Genomic DNA, 7,354 nt, shown 5'->3' on the forward strand with positions numbered 1-7,354 from the left:
CTCAGGCAACATTTAATGGCCTTTCATCTGCAATAAGAGTTGCTTTGACAACAAAACGTCTTTCCCCTTTTGCCCATCTCTGCCTGTAACTTCATAGCAGCACAATCGGACCTGTATTCCTGAGACTGTCAAAATGAATAAGATGAAACGTGAATTCCATTGCTTTATCCTTCTGCATTTTGGGCATATTTTCTAAAGTAATTATTTGCAAGATGTAACACTTCACTTTGTTTCTCCATGGTGGTGAACAAAGATGCACTACAAATCAATACGCTGTTCTTATCTAGAATTACATAGGAAGAAAGCCCTGAAGATGACTGAGAGGTCTGGGAGGAGAGATCGCCTATAACGAAAAGTAAGAAGGACCACTTAGCTTGTAGTGGAAAAGGTGCAAGAGAAATGGTACCAAAGAATATAAATGTAGGACCAGTAAGAAGAAAGCCAGTAGGATATTTCCATTTGCTGAAGATTAATAAATATAAAGAAAAATACATTTAATTTGGATTAAAGCAAAACCTTTGGTTAGGTATGGCTCTTAATCTGTAAGAATCCTGTTCCATAGGGCTGGTTATAAAAGTTATCTTCACCAGATTAAAAAAAAAATAATAATAATGTTATATGAGAATAAAAACTGATAGGGAAATTAGTTGGTTCATCATGTTCCTTCCATTACCAAATTATAAAGCTATCACAGTGTTAAAGGCCTACTTTCTCTCTGAAATGCTATCAGTAAGCAATGGTACATAGCATGCCCAGAAGGAAGCACACATTATAAAATAATAATAATACCATTTTCCATTTGGATCGTATTTTTAAGTTTTCAATCCACTTTTTAATTTCCTCTCCAGTTTGAATCTCAAGAGACTCTGTGAAGTAATGCGACAGGTAATAGCATTCTTAATTTCTAGATGAGGAGAAGTGTGAGGCGCACAGGGTACATGCGACTTGTCCAAGATTGGATGTGAAGTCAGCAGCTGAACCTGGACTCAAACCTGCTTCTCCTTAACTCAGTCTTCTGATTCAATTCGAGGAAAAATGAACCCCTTGCTCTTTAACGGTAAGTTACAAAAAGTCTCATAGAAAAATAAAGCTTTGGGAAAAAATGTTTGGTTAAAGCTAATTAACAAAAGTCACATTTCTTTGCCTTTCTATTTACCCAATCCTATACTCTTTTTCAAATCCATGTAAGACCTTTCCTTCAAGAATTCTTATATGCTTCTTCTCATTCCTTTAAAATACTCATATATTTCGCTCCTGGAATCTAAGAGAAAAAGAATCTGGCTGTCCTGAATTAAGCATAGAGTATATTAATCAAATCTTGCTCTCCCACTTATACTTGAATGATCTTCCACAATTTACTTAATTGAGCTAAACTTCGGTTTTCTTTATTTAGAAAATAGTTAACTAAATATACCTCCCTGTAGCGGTTATCGATTTTTTTTTCTTTTGTCTGCCTCCTTCACCAATCAGATATATTATGGTAAACCTTGTAATCATAGGATCCTACTCCTAGGCCTTAAGTTTAGGCATATGACCTAAGACAACAACCAGAGAAATACAACCTCATGATTGTGCTCATTGGTACAAAGATGAATATGTGGCTCAAGGAGAATCAACCAATGCTCTTCCTTAGGCCTTCTCTGGTGGTGCAACCATAAGTAGCTCCCTCTTGTAACTGTATTTGACTGTCTTCCTTATCACACTGAGCCAATTCCTTATACTAAATTTCAATAGATAGATAGATAGATAGATAGATAGATAGATAGATAGATAGATGGATATCCTATTGGTTCTGCTTCTCTGCTTCTCCAAAGAATCCTGACTAATATAGCTATTAAAGACATGAATGATTTTTGCTTCTGCCTTTCTTTTCTCTGTTATGGAGGAAGAAACTTAAAATACTAAAATTCTTAGACTTCTTACCAATTAGAAGTGTCTTTGTGACCCAGTTTGAGCCAACGTATTTTAAGCTGAAGGCTTTAGGGCTACCGAAAAAATGTTTAAGATAAATATACTAGGTAGTGAGATCCTTCAGTCTTTTGCCCATCTCTCTGTTGCCTGGAACACAGATACAGTGCTTGCACGTGCAGCTTCTGTCATGCAACCATGAGCTTGAAAGCCATACACTGAAAATGACAGAGTTGAAACATGGAAAGTACTTGGGCTGCTAGTGGCATAGTCGATTGGCATATAAACCTGGAATTACTTTCTTTGGGGCTTCTTTTTATCACAAAGCAAACACTTCAGCCAATATTAATTTTATTTCTTATTTTTTTTTTAATTTTTAAAAATTTTTTACGCCTACAGAACCTGGTCTTCCTAGGTGGTCTCCCATCCAAGTACTAACCAGGCCTGACCCTGCTTAGCTTCCAAGATCAGACAGGATTGGGCTTGTTCAGGGTGGCATGGCCATAGACTTATTTCTTATTTTTGGAAGTCACTTATATACCTGACCTATCTATGCATGGCACAAGTTTGATAATGTATGAAAAATGTTTAGCAGGCCATTGTGGCTTAATAAATCTAAAATACTGCAGAGGTTATCATGACCACAAATTATTTTATCATTCAAATATAGAGGGAGAAACAACTCTTAACCAGATCCAAGAGTTATGAGATGATGTCTGCTAATAAGAATCTACAGTTACCATATGCAGACATTCTATGTCCTGGACTTTACTCTCAGTCAGGGCAGGAAGTGGTTTTTTGTTTGTAAAGTAAAGCCCTTGATAGTCTGGCCTCCTACGCTGGCCCAGCCTCCTTGACAAAAACGGACCCTAGGTCTTCATGGATCAGAAGCCAATAGGCTGGTCCTGGAGATCTGGAGCTCTCAGGGAAATGCTTGGTGTCAGTGCGCATCCAAGGTCATCCAGAGGACCGAGTACTGTCTGGACAGCTTTTGGAGGAGTCTGTATAACATAAGGGATAGAGAGGATGAAGCAGTCTGCTGATTTAAAGCCAGGAATCAGGGGTGGGTTATAATGGTGCTTAAGCTTGGGGCTTTGGTCATAAGCATCAGAAATCAACCCTAACAAGTTTAAAAAGCATTTAATTTGAAGGCTTTGTGTTATCCAAAAACTATAGGATACATTTGGTTATTATTATTTTTTTAAATAACAAGTCCAATAAGAAGAATAAGGATAATAGTATTATAATCTGCGATTAATTTGATGAATTTCAACCTTTTTTTTCCCTTGCCACTTGTTCGTGCCCCTAAGTTACCCGTGTCCTGCAAGAGAGAACACGATTGGCCAAGTAGAGAGTAAGCAAACTTACCACTTGACCAAATAAGCATAGTGAAAAAATCGACCTGCGGGAGTTTGGTTTTCCACAGTCTCCTAGGAATCCAGTCAACTTCCTCATGGGAGGACTGGACTTCCTGAGTGACAACCTCAATGAGCCTGGGCACCATGCGAAGTAACAACCAGGAAGGGAACCTGCATGCAGTTTGGAAGGGGGAGCAGTGGGCAGCCCTGACAACACATTTTTGTCTCTGATAAGTGCTAGTAAACATTTCTGTTCATACTTCTTTATGAGATATGTAACCTCTTTCTCTAGAGTATGTGCCAAGGAGTACAAATGCCGAATCATACGGTTTTTATTTAAATCTAATTTTATATTTAAATCTAATCATATGTTTAAAATCTAAAGTAGCCCTGCTGGACTGCCCTCTCTCTATGCCTATCGCAAGTTCTACTCCAAAAATACATGGAGTGAAACCTATTTTCACTCATCCTTGCCAGTACTTGGTCCTGTCATATTGTTTACTTTTACCCAATCTGATGCCTTCTAGACCTTTAAGGGTAAATTAACCCAGGGAAACAAAGGTTTGTGTCTCCCATCAAAGAGATGGTGAGTGACAGGAGGAGATGAGCATCTGGAAAATGGGATATGAAGAAAAGCATCTTCCCCTAAAAACTCACATCATCTGAGGAAAGAAAGAGCAAATGCTAACTGACCCCCGGTCAAGGAGTAGACCAGGGGACAATGCACTGATGGCTTATTTCCATCTTGTTTTGATCTGTTACTACATAGGAGCTGATGTTGACCTCCTGATCAGTCACCTTCACTGGAAGGAAATCTGTGAACCCCACTCTGGCAGAGGCTACAAGGAAAAGAAAAGGAAGCAGAAGCCGTTTGCCTATTCGCATAGTCCCTGGCTCACAGAAATCACAAACTGGCAGCCCTTGAATCTAATTCAGGTCAAAGATGTATTTGATTTTACCAACAAAGTGTTTAAAGTTTTTAAAATACTTTGTCCACAATGAAAACTCAGGACATTTTAGTTACTAATTCAAATTCCAGCTTCCTTTAAAAACAGGAAGACCTGGTATCGATGAGCGTGAATTTCTTGTCCCCATAGAAGGTCATACATTCTCCAGTTTCCCAGAGTCTCCCTGTTTATTATACTCAAGCTGCCTCACTCTTTCCCATCACCTGGAGACATTTGACATTACAACCTCTTGTCTTACATTGCTGGCTTGGATGACTTTGGAGAGGTGGTATTAACCAGAGGAAAAGAACTGACAAGGACGCCAGTCAACTTGTATAACTATCAAATCAGAAACGTGTTAATGAGCCTGTTAAATGTCTTGCTTTCATGACTTAGTCAATGTATGGAAATAATAGGTTTTCCATAACAAGGCATCACAGTGGAAAAGAGAAAGATGGAAATCTTGTTTAAAATTATTACCAAAAAAATAACGATTTTTTTTTTATTGACTTATCTTTGGCTTTCTTGTTTGCTTAATTTTGAATTTCCCCTGACTCGCTATTTGCCATTGAAATGATAGAAATGTTCTAGGAGTGGAAGAATGAAAAATTTCCTCAAAGGCATATACCAGAGAGTAATGAAAATTAACAGATTTCACCTGCTAGCTGAGACTATCTCTTTGAAAGAATGTATGGTCAATGTGGAAATGTACATTATCAGTCATTTTTGTCTCTGTTGAGATAAATAAAGCTGTTTCATGATCCACTAGAGAGTATTAATGTACTCCTAGCATTATATCTCAGTGGCTTTTCTCTGCCTCATATAGAAGGGACTGCCTGTTACATATTCCTTCATATTTTATAGAAGAAAATAATAATCTTTCAATTGGTGATGGCTGGACACAATAAAGATCACAAACAATTAAGATTTAAAATCATATAAACTCCTAGTATTACAAGTAAAATGGGACTCTCTCTGATCACATGTCAGGATGGGTAACCGCCTTTTTTTTTTAACATGAGTTCACTGTGGCTTTTCTGTTAGTTTTCCAAGCTAAACCTTGGTCATCTTCATCTCTTTGAGACAGGAGGAATTATCTTTTTAACAGAGTTTTCTGTATAGGTACAAGAGAAAGGAATTAGATAATTTGTATTATTCGGTATTTTGGTCACAAAAAAAAAAACCACTGAAAATCAGTAAAGAGAACTAGAAAAGATAATGACAATGATTTATAAAAAGGGATTCATAGTGGGTACCTGAAAGATCACTATGATGGAGGAAACCTGGTCAGCTGTAGAGGAAAAAGAGAAAAAAAATGTACATATCCATCTATCTATATATATTTATATATAACAGCTCTGTATATAGGCATATTACCACTTGCCTAGACAGGACTAAAAGATACCCAGCAGCCTTCCCTATTTGCTCAGGAAGGCTTCTTTTGTGACCCAAAGTATTTAATGTATATTCTGAAGTCCACACAGCTATTGACTAGCTGTTGGAGATTTGAATCCAGATCTATCTGATTCCAAAATTTAGAACTATTTCTTCTCACATCTAAAACAGTTTAAGTGATAACCATTCCTCAGTTAAGAATAATATCCTATATAGTCTTGGTTTGAAGAATAATATTGGCATTTTGGTAATTTATTCTTTATTCGTTTTCTGTTTATTTAAATCAGTATATTCAATTCATTTTCTTTGTATTTTTTATTTTATTTTTGAAGAAAAGACAACATTATCACTCAAAAATTCTCTCCCACTCTAATTACCAATTATCACATGACTAAGTTCAAAAGACTGTCTTGAAAGTTTGAAAACTGCCAGCTTTGGCTTTTCCTTTCAAGAGGTTTCCTGGAGAAGGTAAAAAATTATTCAAACAGCACAAGCTGGTAAGTGCTGTGGTTCCTCCCTTCCACATTCTTCAGACGGAGCTGGCTCTCACAATTAGTTACGCAGTGTGTAGGAATTTCACAAAAGTGACTGATAACACTGGGCTTTTATCCTTTTCAAAGATCATTTTACTCTTGTAATTGAAATCACTGATCCCAGCTCCCCAGCAAACATCTGCTGTTTATTGATATCACCATCAGACACTGCTCACTCTGCCGTGCCTGCGTCTGCATAGCCGCCTCCCAGAAGATGTTTATTTTGAAATGAGATGCTGGAAATACAGGCCTCATGGTGTAGGTCTGCTGAAACCTGCAAACTAATTTGCTCTTTCCCTGTTCTCAAATGGACTCTCCTTATGCCTTCACCTGTTCATGGTTGAAGTATATTGGTTTATTATACTTAGAGAAAATACATACTAATGCGCTTAGTAAACAGCTTGAAAATAAATGTGCTTATCAGTCTTTTACAGAAAGCTAATGGGCATGTAATTTCTAATCTGAATAATTTATTTAGAAGGATGATTATGACAAGGTGGGTTGAGATGCAGCTACCATATGACCTTTGGTAAGGCTTCTTAGAGAACTGATACTTTTTAATGCATCCATAAACGTTGCTCCATTCAATTAGCAGCTCCTTGAATTATTGATCAAACACTTAGTGAAGTGTCTTGACATCTCGGTCATGTTGGAGGAGCCAAATTAGAGTGGTGTAATCAGAAGAACACTGGATAGAATATTTAACTAGTTGTGTGACCTTCAATAAGTCACTTGACCACACTGAGCCTCACTTTTCTTGTTGGTAAATAATATATCTGCCCCATCCTGATTTTAAATTATTGTGATGCTTAAATTAGATAAACTATATGAAAATATACGATGAGCAGCTTATATAATATGTGTGTTTGAAATGACTCACTCTATCTTTTATTTTAACATCAAAATTCGGTAAAATAGAACCGGGCTCATGTTGCGAATTTGTAGCAAATTGATTATACATTTGTAGTAGGTATAACTACTACATTTTTATGGATATTTTGTATCTATAAATATGTAGATATTTATAGATTTTGAGTATCGAATTTGTGGACAAATTGTCTCATTCTATTTATTCTCGGTAAATTACCACTGAAAGAGCAATGTGTATTCTAAAACGATAAACCCTTATTTGTTGGGCTACATAAATGTCATAGGGTTTGGTGGAAAACGTCATTATTTTAGGATTGTTGGTCTTGAGTCTCACATTGGTTTA

At 36.8% G+C, this 7,354-nt stretch overlaps 1 pseudogene; it reads right to left on the reverse strand.

Annotated features, from left to right (window-relative positions):
• Positions 1-2,298: 2,298 nt before the first annotated feature.
• LOC111742240 lies at positions 2,299-2,417 on the reverse strand (annotated as a pseudogene).
• Between the last annotated feature and the right edge of the window lie 4,937 nt (positions 2,418-7,354).

Source organism: Pteropus vampyrus, unplaced genomic scaffold (genome assembly GCF_000151845.1).
Source record: "Pteropus vampyrus isolate Shadow unplaced genomic scaffold, Pvam_2.0 Scaffold89, whole genome shotgun sequence".
NCBI classification, from domain to species: domain Eukaryota; kingdom Metazoa; phylum Chordata; class Mammalia; order Chiroptera; family Pteropodidae; genus Pteropus; species Pteropus vampyrus.